Below are 26,719 nucleotides of genomic sequence, written 5' to 3' on the forward strand. Positions count from 1 at the left end.
GTTCACGCCATTCTCCTGCCTCAGCCTCTCGAGTAGCTGGGACTACAGGTGCCCGCCACCACATCCGGCTAATTTTTTTTTTTTGTATTTTTGGTAGGGACGGGGTTTCACCGTGTTAGGCAAAATGGTCTCGATCTCCTGACCTCATGATCTGCCTGCCTTGGCCTTCCAAAGTGCTGGGATTACAGGCATGAGCCACCGCACCTGGCCTTGTACTGATTTTTTAAATGGGGGATTTCAAACATATATAAAAGTGGAGAGTAATAAACACTTAGTTAAACCAACAATCAACTCAAGGCTATCCTCATTCACATATACCCCTGCATCTCCCACTTCTGCCCCAACAATGAACTGACCATAGTCAACTAATGTTTTAACCAAACTATAATAATATAATTATTTTATATTATTGTATTTATTTATTTTGAGATAGAGTCTTGTTCTGTCGTCCAGGCTCAAGTGCAGTGGCACAATCTTGGCTCACTGCAACCTCCACCTTCTGGGTTCAAGCGATTCTCTCACCTCAGCCTCCCGAGTAGCTGGGACTACAGGCGCCCGCCACCACGCCTGGCTAATTTTTTTGTATTTTTAGTAGAGACGGGGTTTCACCGTGATAGCCAGGATGGTCTCGATCTCCTGACCTCGTGATTCCACCCACCTCGGCCTCCCAAAGTGCTGGGATTACAGGCGTGAGCCACCATGCCCGGACTATTTTTTAAAATATTTTTATGGGAAAATTTAAATCTATACAAAAGTAGAGAGAATATAATGAATCCCTATGGACCCATAAGCTAGCTTCTTTCATAATTATCAACTCAGGACCAATTTGCTGTAACCAAAGGTTTACAGCAATACCCTTTCCCTACTAGGTTATTTTGACAGACATCTATGTTTTTATCCATTAAGAATTGAGTATGTACCTCTAAAAGATAAGAATTTTTTAAAAACAGTCTAGATATCATTATCATGCCTAACAAGTTAACAATTCCTTAATCAGATTTCTATTCTGATCATTATGTTTTTAATTAAGGATTTTGTTTACTGATGAATGGTTACGTTTAACTGGTTTTTATGACTTTATGAAAAAATAGCTTAGGTTGAGAGGAACAAGATATGAAAAAATAGCTTAGGTTGAGAGGAACAAGATTAAGTCCCAGGGATTTACAGCGTGGTCTGCGGGGGTGGGGGTGGGGGGCAGAGGGGAGGCAGAGGAGCACACAAACTGGGAAGACTTAGCTTCCAGACATACCTCCGGCCCATTACTAGACATAAAACTGTGAGCAGGTCAGTTCGCTTTTGAGCTTCGGTTCTTTAACCTATAAAATAGGTCTAATACGTCTGCTTTGACTATCTCACAGTGTTACCATAAGGATCAAATTAAAAATGTGTACGCAAGTTCTTTCAAAATGTCATTCAAATACAAAAAATATTATAATAAAGGCCAGGCACAGTGGCTCATGTCTGTAATCCCAGCATTTTGGGAAGCAGAGGCAGGCAGATCGTTTGAGTCCAGAGTTTGAGACCAGCCTAGCCAACATGGTGAAACCTCGTCTCTACTAAAAATACAAAAATTAGCTGCGTGTAGTGGCGCAGGCCTTTAATCCCAGCTACTCAGGAGGCTGAGGCAGGAGAATTGCTTGAACCTGGGAGGCAAGGTTGCAGTGAGCCAAGATCATGCCACTGCACTCTCGCCTGGGTGATAGAGCGAGACTCTGTCTCAAAAATAAAATAAAATAAAAAACTGGACGGGTGTGGTGGCTGATGCTGGTAATCTTAGCACTTTGGGAGGCTGAGGCGGAAGGATCATGAGCCTAGGAGTTCAAGACCAGCCTGGGCAACAAAGCCAGACCCTGTCTCCTTAAAAAAATTAAGTTCAATTAAACATTTTAAAAAATAATAGGGCTGGATGCGGTGGCTCACGCCTGTAATCCCAGCACTTTGGGAGGCCGAGGTGGGTGGATCACGAGGTCAGGAGATCAAGACCATCCTGGCTAACACGGTGAAACCCCGTCTCTACTAAAAATACAAAAAATTTAGCCAGGCGTGGTGGTGGGCGCCTGTAGTTCCAGCTACTCGGGAGGCTGAGGCAGGAGAATGGCGTGAACCTGGGAGGCGGAGCTTGCAGTGAGCCAAGATCGCGCCAATGCACTCCAGCCTGGGCGACAGAGCAAGATTCCATCTCAAATAAATAAATAAATAATAATAAACCAGTCTTTAGAACCATAAACCTGTACTGTTTTCCACAATGTAATGCACTGCCCTGTAAAATACTACAATTAAGACCGTCATTTAAAGGCACTTTTTTGAAACCCTAAGACAATTATCCCCCAATTTTCTCCATTCTTTGTTTCTACCAAGAACCAAGTTCACCACCAAAATAATATTAGTCTCTTAACAACAATCCTGCTGACATCTAGTATTCATTCATATGAAATGTAATCATTGGGGTCCTTAAAATTTGAGAATCTTTGTCAATTCCCCAGGACCTTAGGCAAAAAATCAAGGAAATGAAGTGACTCAGTCCGCCAAAAGTGGGTATTCTGAAATATCACTTTCCAACTTCAAGAAACACACTTCCCTACTTGTGAAGAAAATGACTCTTCCTCTCTTTTTCTCAAATTACACAATTGGAAATTTAGATACTCTGGAGCTCCTCCAGCTGGTGGGCCAACTAAGAGAAAACAGGAAGTGGGAGATTCTAGCTTGGCTGGACCATATCCAGGTCTTCATAAGGAACTCTCTTTGGCTGACATGTAAAAAAATTCTTTCACCAGGAGCATTAATCTTAAACGTGTGTAAACACCAAAGCTATGGTTAACCCTATCTGCCCCTTAGGTCTACAGCCAGTAGAGTCAGATAGCTGGGTCCTAGGCCTTCAGCTTTCATAACTGGCATTATTGTAAGTCCATGCCACTGACTCACCTTTGCTTGGCACAAGTTAGCTTTTCCTCCACGTCGATTTTTTTTTCAGCCTCAACAAAATCCCTTTAATGAAACAGACCTGGCAACCTGAGCTTTGATTACTGTCTCCACCAGAGGCCTTTACAAGCCAAGTTATCCAGGCTTTAAAATGTGTGACCTGAGGCCGGGAGCGGTGGCTTATACCTGTAATCCCAGCACTTTGGGAGGCCAAGGCACGAGGATCGCTTGAGCTCAGGAGTTCAAGCCCAGCCTGGGTTGGTCTTTGAGAAAGCAAGACTCTGTCTCAAAAAAGTGTGGCCTGAAAGCTGAGTGTTTGACAAAAAGGAAAAACAGTGCCTTTCCAAAACCGAAGGTCCCTAACCAAGGAGATCTCTTTAAGGTCTCGAAAAAACGAGGATGGGATGAGAAGGATGTGTAAGTAGTGTCATTTTTTTACTTGCAGAGTTCATCCTAGTCTTCCAGTTTTCGTTTCCTAGAACTCCATGTTCCCAAGACAGTGTCACTACCCCGAGGGCTCTCTCATTTTCTTTGCCTAGGCCCTCATTCCACTGGGGAGTCGTGGCCTTCCATCAGTAGAAGCCAGATGTTCTGACCCACAGACTCTCCAACTCTCCGGCGCTTCTCGCCAACTCGGTCCCTCTGAACATGAAGGGCTCTCTCATTCTGTCACTAAAAAGATTAGCTGTCCCGAAACACGGAAAAAGTCGCCCCTCTTCTTTGCAGGATTCCTCCCTTGAACTTCCCCAAACCCTCTTAGCGTGACGTGACCCCACCCCTAGGTAACCGCAGCTGCTTCCTTACCAGCTTCCCGCCCCCGGGGGGCGCCTGCCGGAGGCCAATGCAAGGACCGTCCGCTACCGGCTCTGCCGCTATCCCTGTGGGGTGAATCTAACATGGCGGATAAAGACAGTAACTAGTCTCCTGTTTCTCCGAGTTTTCGCCAAGATGATTGGCTCTTACCACTTGTCCCTCAAAACGACCACGCCATTGATTGGTGGAGATTGCGTCGATGGGGCGGGGCAGAAGCAACCTGAACCCGAACAACAATAACAAACATTGAGGCTGAGGGGCGGAGCTAGGAGTGCGCAGATGTGGGCCAGAGCGGATTTCCCCTTCCCCAGGCAAATTCGGCGCCCACTGCGTGCCCGCAGGCCACTGACCTTAGAGGACTACTTGCCCGAGACTCGTGGGGCTGGATGGGAATCGTAGTCTTCCTAGGAGTTGTAGGTTTTTTTTTTTTTTTTGGCCTAGTCTCTGCTCTCAAGATACGAGAACATAACAACACTCCAATCCATAACTGTTGACATGTATAAGCCCGCGGAGGTCTCCAGTCTATCCACTGGATTTCCGTGAGAATTGTGCCCGCTTTGGTATTGGATGTTCCTCTCCATAAGACTACAGTTTCCAAGGAACAGTGTGGCCAAGGCCTTTCGTTCCGCAATGCATGTTGGAAATAGTAGTTCTTTCCCTCCACCTCCCAATAATCCTTTTATTTACCTAAACTGGAGACCTCCATTAGGGCGGAAGAGTGGGGTAATGGGACCTCTTCTTAAGACTGCTTTGGACACTATCTTACACTGATATTCAGGCCTCAGGTGGCGATTCTGACCTTGGTACAGCAATTACTGTGACGTAATAAGCCGCAACTGGAAGCGTAGAGGCGAGAGGGCGGGCGCTTTACGGCAAACTCAGGTAGAATTCTTCCTTTTCCGTCTCTTTCTTTTTATGTCACCAGGGGAGGACTGGGTGGCCAACCCAGAGCCCCGAGAGATGCTAGGCTCTTTCTGTCCCGCCCTTCCTCTGACTATGTCTTGATTTCCTATTCTGAGAGGCTATTGCTCAGCGGTTTCCGTGGCAACAGTAAAGCGTGGGAATTACAGATAAATTAAAACTGTGGAACCCCTTTCCTCGGCTGCCGCCAAGGTGCTCGGTCCTTCCGAGGAAGCTAAGGCCGCGTTGGGGTGAGACCCTCACTTCATCCGGCGAGTAGCACTGCGTCCGGCAGCCCCAGCCCCACACTCGCCCGCGCCATGGCCTCCGTCTCCCAGCTTGCCTGCATCTACTCTGCCCTCATTCTGCAGGACTATGAGGTGACCTTCACGGAGGATAAGATCAATGCCCTTATTAAAGCAGCCAGTGTAAATATTGAAACTTTTTGGCCTGGCTTGTTTGCAAAGATCCTGGCCAACGTCAACATTGGGAGCCACATCTGCAATGTAGGGGGGGGGCAAAAAAAACGTGACTGCGCGGCGTGAGCTCGCTGAGACTTTCTGGACGGGGGACAGGCCGTGGGGTTTCTCAGATAACTGGGCCCCTGGGCTCAGGAGGCCTGCACCCTCTGCTCTGGGTTAAGGTAGAAGAGCCCCGGGAAAGGGACAGGGGCCCAAGGGATGCTCCGGGGGACGGGCGGGGGAAAGTGAATTTCCGAAGCAGGCAGATGGGTATTCTTATGCGAGGGGCGGGGGCAGAACCTGAGAGGCATAAGGCGTTGTGAACCCCTCGGGGAAGGGGGCAGTTTGTAGGTCTCGAGGGAAGCACTAAGGATCAGGTTGGGGGCACAGTGTGTCCGAGGAGGAATCCTCCTGATAGGAACTGGAATGTGCCTTGAAGGGGACACCATGTGTATAAGAACATCGGCTGGTCGCCGGGGATGGTGGCTTACGCCTGTATTCCTAGCACTTTGGGAGGCCAAGGCGGACGGATCACGAGGTCAGGAGTTCGAGACCAGCCTGACCATCATGGTGAAACCCCGTCTCTACTAAAAATACAAAAATTAGCCGGGCGTGGTGGCGCGCGCCAGCTACTCAGGAGCTGAGGCAGGAGAATCGCTTGAACCCAGGAGGCGGAGGTTGCAGTGAGCCGAGATCGCGCCATTACACTCCAGCCTGGGTGGCAGAACGACACTCCGTCTCAAAAACAAACAAACAAATAAACACCGGCTGGTATATATGAGAAGATGGGCCCTTGCGGAAGAAGAAGTGCCAGGAATATGTCTGGGAAGGGGAGGAGACAGGATTTTGTGGGAGGGAGAACTTAAGAACTGGATCCATTTGTGCTACTGAGAAAGCGCAAGAGGGAAGTAGAGGAGCGTCAGTAGTAACAGATGCTGCCGGCAGGGATGTGCTTGAGGGGGATCCTGAGATGAGAGTGGGTCACTGGGAAAGGCTAGGGGCAGGGAGGCCTTGATTGGTGTTGGTTTGGTCGTTGTTGATTTTGGTTTTATGCAAGAAAAAGAAAACAGCCAGAAGCATTGGAGAAAGCTCACCACTTACCCGGTCAGTCACTCCCCTGTAGCTTTCTCTTTCTTGGAGAAAGGAAAAGACCCAAAGGGTTGGAAGCAATATGTGAAAAAATACAGAATTTATGTTGTCTAATTACAAAAAGCAACTTCTAGAACCTTTAAAGGATTTTGTATTATTCTAAAACCTTCCAAATCTTAAATTTACCTTATTTTATTTTATTTATTTTTGAGACGGAGTTTCGCTCTTGTTGCCCAGGCTGGAGTGTAATGGTGTGATTTGGGCTCACCGCAACCTCTGACTTGTGGGTTCAAGCGATTCTCCTGCCTCAGCTCCCGAGTAGCTGGGATTACATGCATGCACCACCATGCCTGGCTCATTTTTTTGTATTTTTAGTAGAAACGAGGTTTCTCCGTATTGGTCAGGCTGGTCTTGAACTCCCGACCTCAGGTCATCCGCCCGCCTCGGCCTCCCTAAGTGCTGTGATTACAGGCGTGAGCCACCATGCCCAGCCCAATTTACCTTATTTTAAAATGATAAAATGAAGTTGTCATTTTTATAAACCTTTTTAAAAGATACATGTTTTTCTAATGTGTTAAAGTTCATTGGAACAGAAAGAGATAGATTTATCTGCTGTTTGCGTTGAAGAAGTACAAAATGTCCTTAATGCTATGCAGAAAATCTTACAGTGTCCAATCTGGTAAGTCACCAGAAGAGGGTATTAATTTGGGATTCCTATATGATTATCTCCTATGCAAATGAACAGAATTGACCTTACATAGTAGGGAGGAAAAGACATGTCTAATAAGATTAGGCTATTGTAATTGCTGATTTTCTTAACTGAAGAACTTTAAAAATATAGAAAATGACTCCTTGTTCTCCATCCACTCTGCCTCTCCCACTCCTCTCCTCTTCAACACAAATCCTGTGGTCCCTGAAAGACAGGGACCCTGTCTTGATTGGTTCTGCACTGGGGCAGGAATCTAGTTCAGATTAACTGGCGTTTTGGTTTTCTTCTAGCTCTAAAACCAGCTCCATCACTTGAAATGGCAAAATAAATCATGAATGAGGCCGGGGGCTGTGGCTCACACCTGTAATCCCAGCACTCTGGGGGGCCGAGGCAGGCAGATCACGAGGTCAGGAGATCGAGACCATCCTGGCTAACATGGTGTAAGGGAGGAGACCACCCCTCATATTGTCTTATGCCCAATTTCTGCCTCCAAAGAAAGAAAAAGTAAAAACCAAAGGGCAGAAATGACATCCACAAGCAGACACCCCAGGTGCCACACCCTGGGCCTGGTAGTTAAAAATCAACCCCTGACCTGATTGGTATGTTATCTATAGATTACAGACATTGTATAGAAAAGCACTGTGACAATGCCTTTCCTGTTTTGTTCCGATCTAGTTACTGGTGCATGCAGCCCCCAGTCATGTACCCCCTGCTTGCTCAATTGATCACGACCCTCTCACGCGCACCCCCTTAGAGTTGTGAGCCCTTAAAAGGGACAGGAATTGCTCACTCGGGGAACTTGGCTCTTGAGACCAGAGTCTTGCCGATGCCCCTGGCCTAATAAACCCCTTCCTTCTTTAACTCGGTGTCTGAGGAGTTTTGTCTGCAGCTCGATTTCTCGGTTCCCTGACTGGGAAGCGAGGTGAATGGCGGATGGTCAAGGCAGCTCCTTAGGCGGCTTAAACCTGCCCTGTGGAACATCCCTGCTGGGGACTCCAACCAGCCCGAGCAACACGGATCCTGAGGGCACTCCTGGTTAGGCATTTGCCCCATTGGGACGCCTCGCCAGAGCAGTGTATGGCAGGCCCCCATGGAGGATCAACGCAGTGGCTGAACACCGGGAAGGAACGGGCACTTGGAGTCTGGACATCTAAAACTTGGTAAGAGTAGTCTTTGAAACTTGCCCACTCCATTTGAGTGGAAGCATGGCCTGATCACCCATGGCGTGCCTTTATCGGCACTTTGGTTTTGGTTTGAATTGCTTGACAGGATTGGTCTTGGGAACTTGCCTACTCCATTTGAGTGGTAGTGTGGCCTGATCACCCATGGTGTGCCTGTCCTGGCACTTTGGTTTTTGTTTTTGACTTGACTTGGATTGCTTGATACTTTGGTTTTGGTTTTGACCTGGCTTGGATTTCTGGATACTCTGATTTTGGTTTGGTGCAAACTGCAAAACTGTGTGTGCGCCCTTTTTACCGGTTCTTTGTTTTGTGGTGTGTTTGTGGTGTGAGCGTGGTGTTTTGTCTTGAAGAAGCATAGGTCAGGCACGAATAAGCCCACCCCACTAGGAACTATGTTGACAAATTTCAAAAAAGAATCTGAGGGAGACTATGGAGTGCTATGACACCAGGAAAACTTAAAACTTTGTGTAAGATAGACTGGCCAGCATTAGAGGTAGGTTGGCCATTCGAAGGAAGCCTGGACAGGTCCCTTGTTTCAAAGGTATGGCACAAGGTAACCTATAAGCCAAGGAACCCAGACCAGTTCCCTTACAGAGACACTTGATTAGAGCTGGTTTTAGACCCCCCTCCCCCAACACATAGTGGTTGAGAGAACAGCAGCATAAGTGGCTGGCAGAGGCAAGGAAAGACCAGCAGAGAGAGAGAAAGGAAAGAGACAGAGAGGAAAAGAGGAAAAGAGAGAGAGGAAGAGACAGGAAGAGACAGACAGAGAGTCAAGGATAGAGAGAGAGAGAGAGACACACACACACAGAGAGAGAGAGGAAGAGACAGAGGCAAAAGGAAAGTCAAAGAGAGAGACAAAGTCAAAGAGAGAGAGAAAGAGAGAAAGAGAGAGAGATACAAAGTTAAGAAAAAAAAGCCATCTATACCAATTCTAATTTAGACAAAACAAGGTCTTATTAATAGCAAAGGATAATTAAAATCCCAAACTTACAAGGTTTTCTTTTTATTATTATTATTATTATACTTTAAGTTTTAGGGTACATGTGCACAACATGCATTTTTAAAAAAAATTTTTTTAAAGGTTTTCAACTAAAGTTTGCTAAAAGTTAACAGTGTAACATGTATATAGTAACTTCTATTCTTGTGGCCTTAGACAGTGTAGTCCACAGACACAAAAAAGGTTCGCTTTGGAAAAGAATGGTTATCATCTTCGAAAAAAAAAAGGAAAAAAAGGAGGGGCGGAATTTATATAAAAAGAGTATTATATGGTAAATTCTTGTCCTGAAACAAATTAACTGGTTGTTTAAAGAAATACATATTTGTAATAAGTCAGAAAGTTGAGGCATATCGAAGAATTGTCTGCGAAAGTCACGAAAGAGAAAAATGTTATAAAAAAAATTTATGCAAAAAATGTTGTATAATTTAAAAGTAACTAGGCCTCCTGAATGTAAAACTATCAGTTTATATGCAAGGTGTATAAGAAAAGTAAAATATATCTTTGGTAAAAGAATTGTTAAGGAGGCATAAGAATGTACATTTTCAACTACACTAAAAGGTTAAAAATAATTATTGTTTTGAAGATTTAAGCAAGTTTCAAAATGTTAATTGTAAAGAAAATTCTGTGTGTAAACATATTAGCTAAAGTTAAAGAAGTATCATCCAGTTTTTCTGTGAACTGGACATTAAAGTAAAAGCATAACAGGTTTTTTCTTAAAGCACCAACCTGCTCTTTTGCAAAAATTATAAAGGGTTAAAAAGAATCTATAAAATCTTACCTTATGGTCAAACATTAACAATTAGATACATATGTCTACAAGGTTTTATTAAAATTAAGTTTAATATTAATAACACACTAATATAAAGATAAAATTTAGCTTATCTGGTATAAAAATCATATGAGAAGCACTGTTAAATGTAAAATGGTATTTGGCTTTCTTTGGTTTAAAAACTAATAAAAATAGGTGCTAAAGGAAATTTCTCAGGAAAAAGGCACTAAGGACTATAAAGTTCACTGCCAAGGTCCCCACATTTAAAACAAAAGGTCAGTTCCTTAGAATTATATGCTTGGTTTATTTTCCACTTTCCTTTCTCTCAAAAACTAAAAGTCTTTTAGCACATGTACCACCCCTAGAATTTCTAGTAAACCAGCACCAGCCTGAAGATCACATTCTCATCGAAAGGTGGAAAGAAGAAAAACTCGAGCCAGCCTGGAAGGACCCTACCTTGTGTTGCTAACCACCAAGACTGCTGTTCGTACAGCAAAAAAGGATGGACTCATCACACCAGAATCAAGAAAGTGCCACCCCTCCAGAGTCATGGGCCACAGTCCCAGAGGAAAACCCTGCCAAACTAAAGCTACGAAAAGTCTAACTCTTTTCATCTATTCTATTACTCTTCTTTCTTTCCTCGTTCTATTGCTGACCATCTAGTTATTAACATAACCAAGTCAATTTCACCTCAAACTATTGCATTTAATGCTTGCCTTGTTATACCCTGTGGGGACTTGCCAAGTCAGAGACAGCTCTCTACTTCAGAAAAGTACTTCTGTCCCTCCTGACTCTCCTCAGACTGGACATTAGTAAACTAGGACCATTTAATCCAGGGAGATTTCGATAAAGACCCCAGTGCCAACCAGGAGTCTTGTCCTCTGATGTAGAGTTTTTATGCCGTAGTTGGTCCAACATTCTGTGGACCACTAAAGAGCAAGAATGGACTGCCCCAACCAGTTTTTGTAATTTCCTAAAACCATACATTCGTTTTACTAGAGGATCATAGAAGTTAAAGAGTTAAAACAAACTTTAGCAATGAAGACAGGATACCAAGATGCAAATGCCTGGTTAAAATGGATCAAATATTCCATCTGCACGTTAAACAAAAGCAATTGTTATGCTTATGCACATGGCAGGCCAGAGGCCCAGATTGTCCCCTTTCCACTAAGGTGGTCCTCCAGTCGACCAGATGTGGGCTGCATGGTAGCTCTTTTCCAGGATTCTACAGCCTGTACTAATAAGTCATGCCAAGCTCTCTCTGCTATATCCCAAAGTCCGGCACCCTGCGGGTCAGCCCCCGAGGGCCATCCATCCTCCATCTCCCAACACTAAGTTCACTTCATGTCTCTCACGACAGGGAGGAAACTTAGCGTTCCTTGGAGACCTGAAAGGATGCAGTTAGCTTAAGAATTTTCAAGAGCTTATCAATCAGTCAGCCCTTGTTCATCCCCAAGCAGATGTGTGGTGGTATGTGGTGGACCTTTACTGGGCACTCTGCCAAATAACTGGAGTGGCACTTGTACTTTAGTCCAATTGGCTATCCCTTTCACCCTGGCATTTCATCAACCAGAAGGAAAAAAAGACAGACATTGTAAAGCGAGAGAAGCCCCTTATGGGTCTTTCGACTCTCATGTCTATTTAGACGCAATTGGAGTCCCACGAAGAATACCAGATCAATTTAAAGCTTGAAATCAAATAGCTGCAGGATTTAAGTCAATATTTTAGTGGGTGACAGTTAATAAAAATGTAGATTAGATAAACTACATCTATTACAACCAACAACGAGGTTTTCATGAGTTAAAAGAAAAACTCATGTTGGTCCCAGCCCTGAGGCTACCTGACCTGACAAAACTCTTTACACTCTATGTGTCAGAAAGAGAAAAAATGGCAGTTGGAGTTTTAACCCATACTGTGAGGCCCTGGCCAAGGCCAGTGGCCTATCTCTCAAAACAACTAGACAGGATTTCCAAAGGCTGGCCCCCAGGTCTAAGGGCCCTAGCAGCAACAGCCCTGTTAGCACAAGAAGCAGATAAACTAACCCTTAGGAAAACCTGAATATAAAGGCCCCCCATGCTGTGGTAACTTTAATGACTACCAAAGGACCTCATTGGTTACAAATGCTAGATTAACCAAGTACCAAAGCTTGCTATGTGAAAATCCCCACATAACCATTGAAGTTTGCAACACCCTAAACCCCACCACCTTGCTCCTGGTATCAGAGAGCCTAGTTGAACATACCGTGTAGAGGTGTTGGACTCAGTTTATTCTAGCAGGCCCAACCTCCGAGACTATCCTTAAACATCAGTAGACTGTGAGGGGTACGTGGACGGGAGTAGCTTCGCCAACCCCTGCAAAGTGACTCTGAAGAAGACGACAAGCTCTGCTCCAGTCACACCCAGAAGCTGACTGGTCCACGCACGGCCGAAGCATGAGAAAACTCATTGCGGAACTCATTTTCCTTAAAATTTGGACTTTTACAGTAAAGACTTCAACTGACCTTCCTCAGACTGAGGACTGTTCCCAGTGTATACATCAAGTCACTGAGGTAGGACAAAAGGTTGCTACAGTCCTATTATTTTATGGTTATTATAAGTGTACTGGAACTCTAAAAATAACTTGTTTGTATAATGTTATTCTGTACAAGGTATGTAGCCCAGGAAGTGACCAACCTGATGTGTGTTATGACCCATCTGAGCCTCCCATGACCACGGTTTTTAAAATAAGATTAAGGACTGAGGACTGGTGGGGGCTCATAAATGATACGAGTAAAGTGTTAGCCAAAACAGAAGAAAAAGGGGTGCCCAAAGAAGTCACCTTAAAATTTGATGCCTGTGCTGTCATTAATAGTAATAAGTTAGGAATAAAGTGTGGTTCTCTTAATTAGAAAAGAGGCTATATGGCAGAAAATAAGTACATCTGTCATAAATTAGGACTGTGTGGAAATAAATGTAAATACTGGTCTTGTGTCATTTAGGCCACTTGGATTTAAAAAAAATGAAAAGGATCCAGTCCACCTTCAGAAAGGAAAAAAATGGCCCTTCCTGTGCTAAGGGACAATGTAACCCCTTAGAGCTAGTAATAACCAATCCCCTTGATCCTCGCTGGAAAAAAGAGTAGCGTGTGACCTTAGGAATCAATGGGGCTGGACTGAATCCCCGAGTAAATATCTTGGTTCGAGGAGAAGTTTACAAATGCTCTCTTGAGCCAGTGTTTCAAACTTTCTATGATGAACTAAATGTGCCAGTAACAGAATTTCCAGGAAAAACAAGAAATTTGTTTTTGCAATTAGCCGAGCATGTAGCCCAGTCTCTCACTGTCACTTCATGTTATGTATGTGGAGGAACTGTAATAGCAGACCAATGGCCATGGGAAGCCCGAGAATTAGTACCTACAGACCCAGTTCCTGATGAATTCCCAGCTCAAAAGAATCACCCTGATAATTTCTGGGTCCTAAAAGCCTCAATCATTAGACAATACTATATAGCAAGAGTGGAGAAGGACTTCACCCTTCCTGTAGGAAGACTACATGATGGAGTTCAAACCACACAGAGAAAAATCCATTCAGTAAATTTCCAAAGTTGCAGACCGTTTAGGCCCACCCAGAATCCCACCGGGACTGGACGGCCCCACTGGGGCTATACTGGATATGTGGACATAGAGCCTACACTAAGCTGCCTGATAAGTAGTTGTGTTATTGGCACTATTAAACCATCTTTCTTCCTACTGTCCATAAAAACAGGAGAACTCCTGGGCTTCCCTGTCTATGCTTCCCGTGAAAAGAGAAGCATAGCTATAAGAAACTGAAACAATGATAAATGGCCCCCTGAGAGAATCATACAGTATTATGGGCCTGCTACTTAGGCACAAGATGGCTCGTGGGGATACCGGATCCCCATTTATATGATCAACCGAATCATACGGTTACAAGCTGTCTTAAAAATAATCACTGAAACTGGCAGAGCCTTGACTATTCTGGCCCAGCAAGAAACTCAGATGAGAAATGCTATCTATCAAAATAGATTAGCTCTCGACTACTTGCTAGCAGCTGAAGGAGAGGTCTGTAGGAAATTTAACCTTACTAATTGCTGCCTACACATAGATAACCAAGGGCAAGTAGTTGAAGACATAGTTAGAGATATGACAAAAGTGGCACATGTGCCCGTGCAAGTGTGGCATGGATTTGATCCTGGGGCCATGTTTAGAAAATGGTTCCCAGCGCTAGGAGGATTTAAAACTCTTATAATAAGAGTTATAATAGTAATAGGAACCTACTTACTGCTCCCTCGTTTGCTACCTGTACTTCTTCAAATGATAAAAAGCTTCATCGCTACCTTAGTATACCAAAATGCATCAGCACAAGTGTACTATATAAATCACTATTGATCTGTCTTGCAAGAAGACATGAGTAGTAAAAATGAAACAACTCCTGCTATTGAGTGAGAGTCTCAAAAGTGGGGGAATAAGGGAGGAGACCACCCCTCATATTGTCTTATGCCCAATTTCTGCCTCCAAAGAAAGAAAAAGTAAAAACTAAAAGGCAGAAATGAAATCCACAAGCAGACAGCCCGGGCGCCACACCCTGGGACTGGTAGTTAAAAATCAACCCCGGACCTAATCGGTTATGTTATCTGTACATTACAGACATTGTATAGAAAAGCATTGTGAAAATCTCTTTCCTGTTTTGTTCCAATCTAATTACTGGTGCGTGCAGTCCCCAGTCACGTACCCACGTACCTCCTGCTTGCTCAATCGATCACAACCCTCTCACGCACACCCCCTTAGAGTTGTGAGTCCTTAAAAGGGACAGGAATTGCTCACTCGGGGCGGGGGCTCAGCTCTTGAGACAGGAGTCTTGCTGATGCCCCTGGCCTAATAAACCCCTTCCTTCTTTAACTCGGTGTCTGAGGAGTTTTGTCTGCAGCTCGTCCTGCTACAGGTGAAACCCCATCTCTACTAAAAAAATACAAAAAAATTAGCCAGGTGTGGTGGCGGGCGCCTGTAGTCCCAGCTGCTTGGGAGGCTGAGGCAGGAGAATGGTGTGAGCCTGGGAGGCAGAGCTTGCAGTGAGCCGAGATCATGCCACTGCACTCCAGCCTGGGCAACAGAGTAAGACTCCGTCTCAAAAAAAAAAAAAAAAAATCATGGATGGTTGGTGTCATGGAGGGGATAGGTCTTTGGAAGAACCTTCCTCTGAAGCTGGCTCTGTACATTTAAATAAGAATACTGCAAATCATCAAAGCCTTTAGCAAGTCTGACTCTTGGAGTGAGCCTTTGTTTTTCTTCATCTATAAAAGGAAAAGGGGACTGTACTATTCACATTTATTTATTTATTTATTTATTTATTTATTTTATTGATCATTCTTGGGTGTTTCTCGCAGAGGGGGATTTAGCAGGGTCATAGGACAATAGTGGAGGGAAGGTCAGCAGATAAACAAGTGAACAAAGGTCTCTGGTTTTCCTAGGCAGAGGACCCTGCGGCCTTCCGCAGTGTTTGTGTCCCTGGGTACTTGAGATTAGGGAGTGGTGATGACTCTTAACGAGCATGCTGCCTTCAAGTATCTGTGATGTGAGGAGTGCCTCTGCCCGGCCGCGACCCTGTCTGGGAGGTGAGGAGCGTCTCTGCCCGGCCGCCCCGTCTGAGAAGTGAGGAGACCCTCTGCCTGGCAACCGCCCCGTCTGAGAAGTGAGGAGCCCCTCCGCCCGGCAGCCACCCCATCTGGGAAGTGAGGAGCGTCTCCGCCCGGCAGCCACCCCGTCCGGGAGGGAGGTGGGGGTCAGCCCCCGCCAGGCCAGCCGCCCCATCTGGGAGGGAGGTGGGGGGGTCAGCCCCCCGCCCGGCCACATTTTGTTTTTGAATCGAGGTATAATTTACATACAGTGAAATGCAGAGGTTTTTTAATACAGGATCTCTGTCGGGAGGCTGGAGTGCAGTGGTGCTATCACAGCTCACTGCAGCCTCAACCTCGCCAGGCTCAAGCGATCCTCCCACCTCAGCCTCCAGAGTAGCAGGGACTACAGGTGTGCATCACCATGCCCAGCTAATTTGTGTGTGTGTGTGTGTGTGTGTGTGTTTGTAGATATAGGGTTTTGCCATGTTGGCCACGCTGGTCTCACCTGACCTCAAGTGATCTACCCCCCTTGGCCTCTCAAAGTGCTGGGATTACAGGTATGAGCCTCTGCACCCAGCCATGGTCTGAAAATCTTGATTGAAATACCACCTTTTCATTTCCAGACACCGCTATTTAAAGTTACAACACCCTCAAGACACACTTTATCCTCCATTCCTGCTGCTTCTCCATAACACTTATTACTAGCTGACCTTCTATGTAATGTATCTATCCTTTATCTCTAGTCCCACAGAATGTAAACTCCAGGGCAGCAGAGATTTTTGTTTCGTTTATGTACATCTGTATATTCAGTAGTTAAAACAGTACTTGGGACCTAGTTGCCACTCAATAAACATTTGTTGAATACATTAAATAATAAACTACATTAGTTCTTCGATTAATTTTTTAAAATATGGTGGTTAATAGTGAGTAACATTCAAAAAATAAGCTGAAAATTTATACCTATTGCCTCTTACCCACAATAAAAAAGGGTAAATTCAAGGAAATTTTCTTTTGTGCTTTATGAAAGTTGTTTTTCATATTTGGAGTCATGTCAATCAGATTAAGGAAAATGCAAGTTGTGTTTTCAGAGAGATACAAGATTTATAAATAACCATCCTCTCCCTTGCCCTTCAACATTTTAGCTAAACAAAAACAAGAGGAAAACAAGATTTACAATTTATCAATTTATTGAAAATCAGAGCCAGAGAAGCAGGAAATGACATTGTAGGAAAAAACTGCTTTTGAAAAAGCACAACTTACTCACGACAATCAGAGTGATCAAAAAAATCCTCAATAGTGTGGCATTTGGATCCATTTATCATTACATTTCCATGGGACAGAGTCATAAAAATAGGATGTTCTTTCTCATTATGGCAAATTAAACCATCAATTAAAAACTCAGATACATAAAAATTAAAGATGTAAGAATGAAAGTTAATGCTAAATTTTTATTTTCAGTCAACTATTGTATGTTTTCTAGCTTTTCATTGCTTTTTTCCTATTTTCTGTTAGATTAATTTTTTTTTTTTTTTTTTTTTTGAGACGGAGTTTCGCTCTTGTTGCCCAAGCTAGAGTGCAATGGCACATCTCGGCTCACCACAACCTCCACCTCTTGGGTTCAAGTGATTCTCCTGCCTCAGCCTCCGGAGTAGCTGGGATTACAGGCATGCGCCACCAAGCCAGCTAATTTTGTATTTCTTAGTAGAGACGGGGTGTCTCCATGTTGATCAGGCTGGTCTCGAACTCCCAGCCTCAGGTGATCTGCCTGCCTCGGCCTCCCAAAGTGCTGGGATTACAGGCGTGAGCCACTGTGCCCAGATTTTTTTAATTTTTATTTTTGAGATGGATTCTTGCTCTGTTGCCCAGGCTGGAGTACAGTGGTGCCATCTTGGTTCACTGCAACTTCTACCTCCCAGGTTCAAGTGCTTCTCCTGCCTCAGCCTCCTGAGTAGCTGGGATTACAGGCGTGCGCCACCATGCCCAGCTAATTTTGTATTCTTAGTAGAGACGGGGTTTCACCATGTTGGCAGGATGTTCTTGATCTCCTGACCTCGTGATCCGCCCACCTCGGCCTCCTAAAGTGCTGGGATTACAGGCGTGAGCCTCCGCGCCAGGCCTTAAGATTAATTTTTAATGGTTTTTTAGACTCATATATATGGAAACTTCTAGGATGGGGACCATATTTCACTTCCTTTTAATACAGTACCCAGTATAGCACAATTTGCAGTTACGTCTTAATATGTGATTCCTGATCATGACTGGAAACAGTGTTATTTGTGGTAGCTATAGGGTAGGTAAGTTTTTCAGCCTGTTTTAGGTTTCTTGACCTAAAATTCCTTCTGCTGGACTCTAAGTCACTATTAGCAGCTATTTCTGACGATTGGTAGTTCTTTGAAACTTTTTACCTATGACTGTAACATTTTTGACTTTCAGAAGAATTTGCTAAAATATGTTCCCCGGTGGGTTGTTGTTTTTCAACCTAAACCTAGCTGCTTTTTCCAGTCACTTATCCGTATTGGAAGCTCAAAATGCAAATATACAGTAGGCCTAAAATATTGCCTGGTTTGAAAAGTGTTTAAAATATTTGAATCATTTTTATAGTAAACATTTACTCTCATCAGGACCTAGAAGGGGAACATTTTAATTTTTTTCCTTTTCCCTTTTCACAGTCTTCCTTCAACATTCATTACCTTTTTACATATTGGAGTTTTCATCTGTTCAAAGTTTATGTTTACAGTGTGTTTATATAGTTTAGATTATAATTACCATACTGAAATATAATTATTTCAGAATTGAGTCAGTGGTGAGAATGAAAGCCATCTGGTATGATAACTGAATCCAATTTTTCTTTTACGGAGAATTTCTTTGAAATGTAGCTTATCTCAGAAATAGGGATTTAGTAACCAATCAGAGTTTTCTTTGTCAAGGTTGTTTTTCTTTTTAAAGTCACATTTGGTCCCAGTAATAATACCCACATTGGTACAAGTCATCTCAGGTTGTGAAGCATTTTCCCAAGTAGCATTTAATTTTATTCTTGCAATAGCCCAAGGAGACTGGCAGGGTGAATGACAGAGAAGGAAACTGAGGTTCAGGTAAAGTGGTTAGCCCAAGGTGGCTCTGCTTATATACACAACTGGTAGTAGAAACCCAGCCTTCTGACTTAGTTCAGTGTTTCTCTTTTCACTGCCCTGTGCTACGTCAGAAACACCATGATTACAAGAGTAGTATTACTAAATCCTTCACAATAAGGTTACTGTCCCCGAGCTTTTCTTATGATCCTTTTTTTTTTTTCTTTTTTTGAGATGGAGTCTCACTCTGTCGCCCAGGCTGGAGTACAGTGGCACAATCTCATCTGACTGCAACTTCCGCCTCCCGGGTTCAAGCAATTCTCCTGCCTCAGCCTCCCGAGTAGCCAGGACTACAGGTGCGTGCCACCACGCCCGGTTAATTTTTGTAGTTTTAGCAGAGGCGGGGTTTCCCCATATTGGCTAGGCTGGTCTCAAACTCCTGACCTCAGGTGATCCACCTGCCTCAGACTCCCAAAGTGCTGGGATTACAGTGTGAGCCACCGCACCTGGCCCTTGTGATCCTTTTCTAAAAAGTTAAATATTTAATGAAAAGAACCACATTCTTGTCGCACTACCAGGATACTTGTTCTTTGATGTCCTGCCTGGACTTTACCCAAAAAATCCATTTCAAAAGTTCACATTTAGGGCTAAGTGTAGTGGCTCATACCTGTAATCCCAGCTGAGGCAGGTGGATCATTTGAGGTCAGGACTTCAAGAACAGCCTGGGCAACATGGTGCAACCCCTTCCCTACCAAAAATACAAAAAAATTAGCCAGGCGTGGCAGCATGCGCCTGTAGTCCCAGTTACTTGGAAGGCTGAGGCACAAGAATCACTTCAATCCGAGAGGCAGAGGTTGCAGTGAGCCAAGACCACACCACTGCACTCCAGCCTGAGCAGCAGAGTGAGTGAGACTCCATCTCCCCCCAAAAAAAGTTTCACTGGACATAGTAGCTCACACTTGTAATCCCAGCACTTTGGGAAGCCGAAGCAGGAAGACTGCTTGAGGCCAGGCATTCAAGACCAGCATGGGCAACATAGTGAGATCCTGTCGCTATAAAAATTAATTAACATTAAAAATTAAAAAGATGGCCGGGCATGGTGGCTCACTCCTGTAATCCCAGTACTTTGGGAGGCCGAGGCATGGTGGTGCATGCCTTTAGTCCCAGCTACTCGGGAGGCTGAGGCAGGAGAATCACTTGAACCCAGGAGGCAGAGGTTACAGAGAGCTGAGATTGTGCCACTGCACTCCAGCCTGGGTGACAGAGTGAGACTCTGTCTCAAAAAAAAGAAAATTAAAAAGACCAGAATAAAGCTAAAGATTTAAAATAGCTGGCAGGTTCCTACCAGAGGTTACCAGCTACCTCTCTGATGGTCTTTCCCTACAATATCCTCCTGGATTATTACATTTTAGCACCTTGACCTATCTGATGTCCTGCATACACAGGCATGGTCCTGCTCAGGGTTTGCCTTCTCTGCTCTCTCTTTCCTGGAATGCTCTTCCCCTAATTGTTGCATAGTGTGTTTCTTTACATTATTAAGCTGTCCTCTAGTCTCACCTCAGTGAAACCTTTCCTGACTCCCCCTATGTACGCCTACCCCCTATACATATTACACTACCTGTTTCCCCTTACCCTGCTTATTTTTTCTCTTTAATACACTTATTCCCATATATTCTTTAATTCTGCATCAACTGTCTACCACACTAGAATGTGAGAGCAGGCTTTACTTTGTAAACTGCTGTATTTCTATCTCCTAGAATAGTACTTGAATATAGTAGTAGATACTTAAACACTTGTTATATAATAAATGAATTACTCTCAGGAACGCCTTGGTTTTGTGGATAGACAGGTAGGGATGGGAACTGGGGTGATGTATTTTCTAAAGTTTTTATTTTTTAAGTTTATTATTATTATTATTTTGAGACAGAGTCTAGCTCTGTCACCCAGGCTGGAGTGCAGCTTATTATTATTATTTTGAGATGGAGTCTAGCTCTGTCACCCAAGCTGGAGTGCAGTGGGGCAATCTTGGCTCACTGTAACCTGCGCCTCCCAGGTTCAAGCGATTCTCCTGCCTCAGCCTCCTGAGTAGCTGGGATTACAGGCGCCTGCCACCATGCCCAGTTACTTTTTATATTTTTAGTAGAGATGGGGTTTCACCATGTTGGCCAGGCTGGTCTCGAAATCCTGACCTCATGATCTGCCGGCCTTGGCCTCCCGAAGTGCTGGGATTACAAGCGTGAGCCCCTGTGCCTGGCCTTATTTTCTTTTTATTGAGAGAGTCTTCCTCTGTCACCTAGGCTGGAGTGCAGTGGTGTGATCTTGGCTCACTCTGCAACCTCCACCTCCAGGGTTCAAGTGATCCTTCTGCCTTAGCCTCCAAGTAGCTGGCACCACAGGCATGGGACACCACGCTTGGCTAATTTTTGTATTTTTAGTAGAGAGGGGGTTTCACCATGTTGTCCAGGATGATCTAGAACTCCTGAGCTCAGGTGATCCACCCACCTCAGCCTCCCAAAGTGCTAGGATTACAAGCATGAGGCACCACGCCCAGCCTTAAGCTTATTATTTTCTAAATTTCCTTTAGTGAGTACTTACTACACTGTTTTTACAAAGTAATCACAAACCAAACATCATGCGTCTTCTGAAGTGATCTAATAAGAGTACACAGTACCATCTGTAAAGTGTTCTTGCCAAAAGGTTAAACCTGAATTTGATTAGGCCTATAAGTCTAATTTACAGGAAATAAGGTTAGAGGGTTAGCAGGATTGATAAGGAATCAGAGAGACTGATGGGATTGAGGAGGATCTTTATTATTTAGGTGTACCAGCCCAGGTGGATTAACATCCAAAGGACTGAGCCCTGAACAAAGAGTTAAGTTACCTTTTAAGCATTTGGTGGGGTGGGGGGAGATCTGTGCAGGGGGAGGCATATTACAGAAGTGAGAAACAAAGATGGTTATTCAATTAATTGAGACATGTATTACATCATTTTTTACTTTTCAAGGAAAAACATTTTTTACGACTTGAGTTTATCTGTCTAGTGACCTTGCAGCTGCACAGCTAGGGAAACAGGATCTTCACAATGCCTGGGAAAGGAGGAGAGATAAGGCTCACTAGCCACAGAAAAACAGGCAGTTAATTTTTAAAGGACTTCAGCTCCTTCTTTTTCTCAGGGGAAATTGGGTTTTCTTACATACAACTGAGTTTCTGCTTACACATTCTTTAATTTCTTTTAATTCCTGTTCCAGAGGAACATGTTAAACCTCACCATGGGGTTATACAATCAGCAAAATCCAAAATGCACAGAACTCTACAGGTCGAGTGACCTGTACAGCAGTTCGTCTCCTAAATCCAGAAGTAATCCTTCCCTTCGCTCTTAACCAGTGGAGTTCTCCATTTATTTATTTCTTTTTATTATTATTATTTTTGAGACAGAGTCTCACTTTATTGCCCGGGCTGGAGGGCAGTGGCAAGATCTCAGCTCACTGCAACCTCCGCCTCCTGGGTTCAAGGGATTCTCCTGCCTCAGCCTCTCGAGTAGCTGGGATTACAGGCGCCCACTGCTATGCCCAGCTTATTTTTTTTTTTATTTTTTTTTTTGAGACGGAGTCTTGCTCTGTCACCCAGGCTGGAGTGCTGGAGTACAGTGGCGCAATCTCAGCTCACTGCAAGCTCCACCTCCCAGGTTCACACCATTGTCCTGCCTCAGCCTCCCAAGTAGCTGGGACTTCAGGCGTCCGCCACTATGCCCAGTTAATTGTTTTGTATTTTTTAGTAGAGATGGGGTTTCACTGTGTTAGCCAGGATGGTCTCGATCTCCTGACCTTGTGATCTGCCCACCTCAGCCTCCCAGAGTGCTGGGATTACAGGTGTGAGCCACCACGCCCAGCCAATTTTTTGTATTTTTAATAGAGACAGGGTTTCACCATGTTGGCCAGGCTGGTCTCCAACTCCTGACCTCGTGATCCACCCACCTCAGCCTCCCAAAGTGCTGAGATGACAGGTGTGAGCCACTGCGCCCGGCCTGGAGTTCTCCTTTTATACATTAACAAATTTCTCTTGCGTCTCTACTACGTCTTGCTAGATGTGTTGGAAAAGGATGAATAAATGCAGTTCTACCCTCCACTTGTAGGTGGAGTGGAAGTGTAAACAAGCAATTTCAACACAGTGGGAGAGGTGCTAAAGAGAGAACTGCGTGGTCACTGGGGCAGTGCACATAACCAAAAATAAAGAGAGACATATACAAGGCTCAGTGGTGGCTCAGTAGAGCAAAGCCAGGCAACAGATGACACAGCTGTAAACAAACCAAAATTCACCATCAACATATTTTGAAAGTATGTGGTGGTGCTGATTTCAAATCTTGGCTCCATCACACACTAACTATGTGGCCTTGGGAAAGTTACATAACCTCTAAGCACCAGTTTCTACCTGGGGAGAATATTACCTATTCCAGAGTGTTATTTATGATGATATTTAAAGGAAATAATGCATGTAAAGTGCTTAGCACAGTCTCTGGCACTTAATGGTACTTCCAAATTACTACAGAAAAAAATGTATATTTTTATTTTTTAAGAGACAGGGTATTGCTCTGTCACCCAGGCTGAGGTACAGTGGTGCAACCATAGCTCATTGCAACCTTGAACAGTTGTGCTGAAGTGATCTTCCCTCCTCAGCCTCCCAAGTAGCTGGAAGGACAGGGGCGTGCCACCATGTGCGGCTAAGTTTTTTTAAACATTTTTTTGTAGAGATGGGGTCTCCCTATGTTGACCAGACTAGTTTCAAACTATTGGCCTCAAGCAATCCTTCTACCTTGGCCTCCCAAAATGCTGGGATTACGGGCATGAGCCACTGCATCTAGCCTGAAACAAATCTTACATATAGGGAAAAAAACTTTTAGCACAAAGATGTATTTATAATAGGAACATTTCTGGAACACACTGAAAATCCTCTTTTGCTTTTTTTGTTTTTGTTTTTGTTTTTTTTGAGACAGAGTCCCAGAGCTAGGAATATAGGCATGCGCCACCACATGTGGCTCATTTTTGTATTTTTAGTAGAGATGTGGTCTTGTTATGTTGGCCAGGCTGGTCTCAAACACCTAACCTCAAGTGATTCATCTGCCTTGGCCTCCCAAAAATGTGGGGATTACAGGTGTGAGCCACCACACTTCATATAATATCCTTTTGATGGAGTATTATGTAGCTGTTAAACTGTGACAATGTTTGACAGTCATAGATACAAAAAGCACTAAATAAAATTTGAATCTGATGTGATCTTGGCTATGTAAATAGATGCCCAAAGTCCCTAGGCCTCTCCAGCCTGTGATTTTAAATGAGGTCACATTAGCCTTATACCCGAATTTCACTGTCCCATTGCCCCCACCAGCTCTTACAGACCTCTGCAAAGGCCCTGAGGGCCCTAGGGAATAAAGCATATGCCCCACCCACCCAACTATTCATAAACTGTCTGTGTTTGATGGGCACAGCCACCCTTTGCCAAGCCTTCACTCTTGCCATACCTCATAAAGGACACCTCCCTGTCAGGTTGACCAAACCACTTGGTTTGCCTGGAACCGAGAGGTTTCCTGGGATTTAGGACTTTTAGTACTAAAACTGAGAGACTCTTTGGCAAACTAGGAGAACTTGGTCACCCTGACTCACTGTGCAAAGCTGCACATTTTTTTTGCACTTCCAAGCTGCAAAATTTTTAGATCCCCAAATGGAGTTTTTTTTTCTTAGCTAGAGCTCAGCTTCATTCTTCCCAAAACAGGGACTTGTGGACCTCCCAGAGGACTGGGTGAGGTGAATATTCATGTTTGAATTCAGGGGACTTTTATCCCTGGTACCAGGGAAGTAAAAAGAAACAGCAGTCAAAAGGTTGCTTGAGAAACAGCTAATTAGAGGATGGGTCTAGACAAGAGATGCTGGTTTAGGTAACATGAGCACATTGGGTGGCAAATATCATGAGACTGGACTGGATGGCCCAGGACACCTGTAAACAGGAGAGAAGCCTGAGAATAATGACATTTGAGCCAATCTGCAGAGGTAAGTGAGTCCATAAAAGAAACTGAGGCTGGGCCTAGTGGCTCACACCTGTAATCCCAGCACTTTGACAAGCATATCACTTGAGGCCAGGAGTTCGAGACCAGCCTGGCCAACATGATGAAACCCTGTCTCTACTAAAAATACAACATTTAGCCAGGTGTAGTAGTGACAGCCCGTAGTCCCAGCTACTCAGGAAGCTAAGGTGGGAGGATTGCTTGAGCCCAGGAGGTTCAGGCTGCAGTGACCCATGATCACGCCACTACACTCTAGCCAGGGCAACAGGGCAAGACCCAGTCTCAAATAAATAAATAAATACAAATTAAGTAAAAAGAAACTTGCCGGACATGGTGGCTCACGCCTATAATCCCAGCACTTTGGGAGGCTTGAGGTGGGTGGATCACCTGAGGTCAGGAGTTTGAGACCTGCCTGGCCAAGATGGTGAAACCCCGTCTCTACTAAAAACACAAAAATTAGCTAGGCACGGTGGTGGTTTCCTGTAATCCCAGCTACTCGGGTGGTTGAGGCAGGAGAACTGCTTGAACCCAGGAGGCGGAGGATGCAGTGAGCTGAGATCATGCCACTGCACTCCAGGCTGCGTGACAGAGCAAGACTCCGTCTCAAAAACAAAAAAAAGAAACTGAGGGTAGTGGCCAAAGAGAAAGGAAGAAAACTAGGATTTGAGGTTTGTAAGTTTTGGTGCAGTTTCTGAAATTTGTCCATAGTTTCCAATTTGGCTATGCCTTCACCCTAAAGCTAGTATTGATACTGATTGATCATGCTTCATATCATCAAGTAGACCACTCTCTTTCTTTCCAGCTTCTGAAATGTAGGTGATTCCATATGAGGTGCTCTTACTCTCTCTGCTTTCTCTTTTATTATAGTTTAGTCTGAGGCTGGGTGCGGTGGCTCATGCCTGTAATCCTAGCACTTTGGGAGGCCAAGGTGGGCGGATCACTTGACGTCAGGTGTTCAAGACCAGCCTGGCCAACATGGTGAAACCCCGTCTCTACTAAAAATACAAAAATTGGCTGGGCGTGGTGGCTCACGCCTGTAATCCCAGCACTTTGGGAGGCCAAGGTAGGCGGATCAGAAGGTCCACCCGCTAACATGGTGAAACCCCATCTCTACTAAAAATACAAAAAAAAAAAAACTAGCCCGGTGTGGTGGTGGGCACCTGTAATCCCAGCTACTCGGGAGGCTGAGGCAGGAGAATGGCATGAACCTAGGAGGCAGAGCTTGCAGTGAGCCGAGATCGTGCCACTGCACTCCAGCCTGGGCGACAGAGCAAGACTCTGTCTCGGGGGGGAAAAAAAAGTAAAAAAGTTAATTGGGTGGTGGCGGGGGGATGTGTGTTGGTTATATTCAAATACACACCATTATATGTAAGGGATTGAGCGTTCACAGATTCTGGTGTGTGGGGGCAGTATCCTAGAACCAGTCCCCCGCAAAATATCAAGGATGACTGAACTATGGAAGAAAGAAAGCACTGTTAAACAGCATACAATTCCTGTCTTCAAAAAAGTTATCTCATTAGGTAGATGAGACTTATAATGAATTAAAAGGAATGAATACAGATTTGGAGATAGTGGTTGTTGTGATGGAAAATCTTAATTGCGTTTTCTTCCAAAACAGATTCATTCTTATAGAAGAGCATCAGAGGAAGATAAAAAAGAATCCTCAGTGTCAGGCCCCTGAGCCCAAGCTAAGCCATCATAACCCTGTGACCTGCACATATACATCCAGATGGCTTGAAGCAACTGAAGAACCATAAACGTGAAATAGCCAGTTCCTGCCTTAACTGATGACATTCCACCATTGTGATTTGTTCCTGCTCCACCCTAACTGATCAATTGATCTTGTGACATTCCTTCTCCTGGACAATGAGTCTCAGGAGCTCTCACCAAGCACCTTGTTACCCCCACCCCTGCCCACAAGAGAAAACCCACGTTAACTGTAATTTTTCCACTACCTACCCAAATCCTATAAAACTGCCCCACCCCATCTCCTTTTGCTGACTCCAGGTGATTAAAAAACTATTGATCACACAAAGCCTGTTTGGTGGTCTCTTCAAATGGATGCGCATAACACTCAAGGTAAATATTAGTCTGGTGATTTTTTTTTTTTTGAGATGGAGTTCCCTCTTGTTGCCAGGCTGGAG

At 44.4% G+C, this 26,719-nt stretch overlaps 1 protein-coding gene and 1 long non-coding RNA gene across 4 annotated transcripts in view; one reads left to right on the forward strand and one right to left on the reverse strand.

Moving 5' to 3' along the window:
• Window positions 1–26,719, reverse strand: part of NBR1 (NBR1 autophagy cargo receptor) — a 78,229-nt gene that overhangs the window by 36,698 nt on the left and 14,812 nt on the right. The window contains exon 1 of one of the 3 annotated variants that reach the window (XM_034941785.3): window positions 3,724–3,864. The exons of the other annotated variants lie outside the window; for them this stretch is intronic. The gene's annotated coding sequence lies outside the window, so the exon portion shown is untranslated. Of the gene's footprint in view, window positions 1–3,723; window positions 3,865–26,719 lie in introns of those variants that run through there. 3 annotated transcript variants of the gene reach the window in all.
• On the forward strand, window positions 4,621–26,610 carry LOC130540913 (uncharacterized). Its single transcript, XR_008954948.2, has 2 exons — window positions 4,621–5,012; window positions 26,194–26,610. It is a non-coding gene; the product is annotated as an uncharacterized LOC130540913 (long non-coding RNA).

This window comes from Pan paniscus, chromosome 19 (genome assembly GCF_029289425.2).
Source record: "Pan paniscus chromosome 19, NHGRI_mPanPan1-v2.0_pri, whole genome shotgun sequence".
NCBI classification, from domain to species: Eukaryota; Metazoa; Chordata; class Mammalia; order Primates; family Hominidae; genus Pan; species Pan paniscus.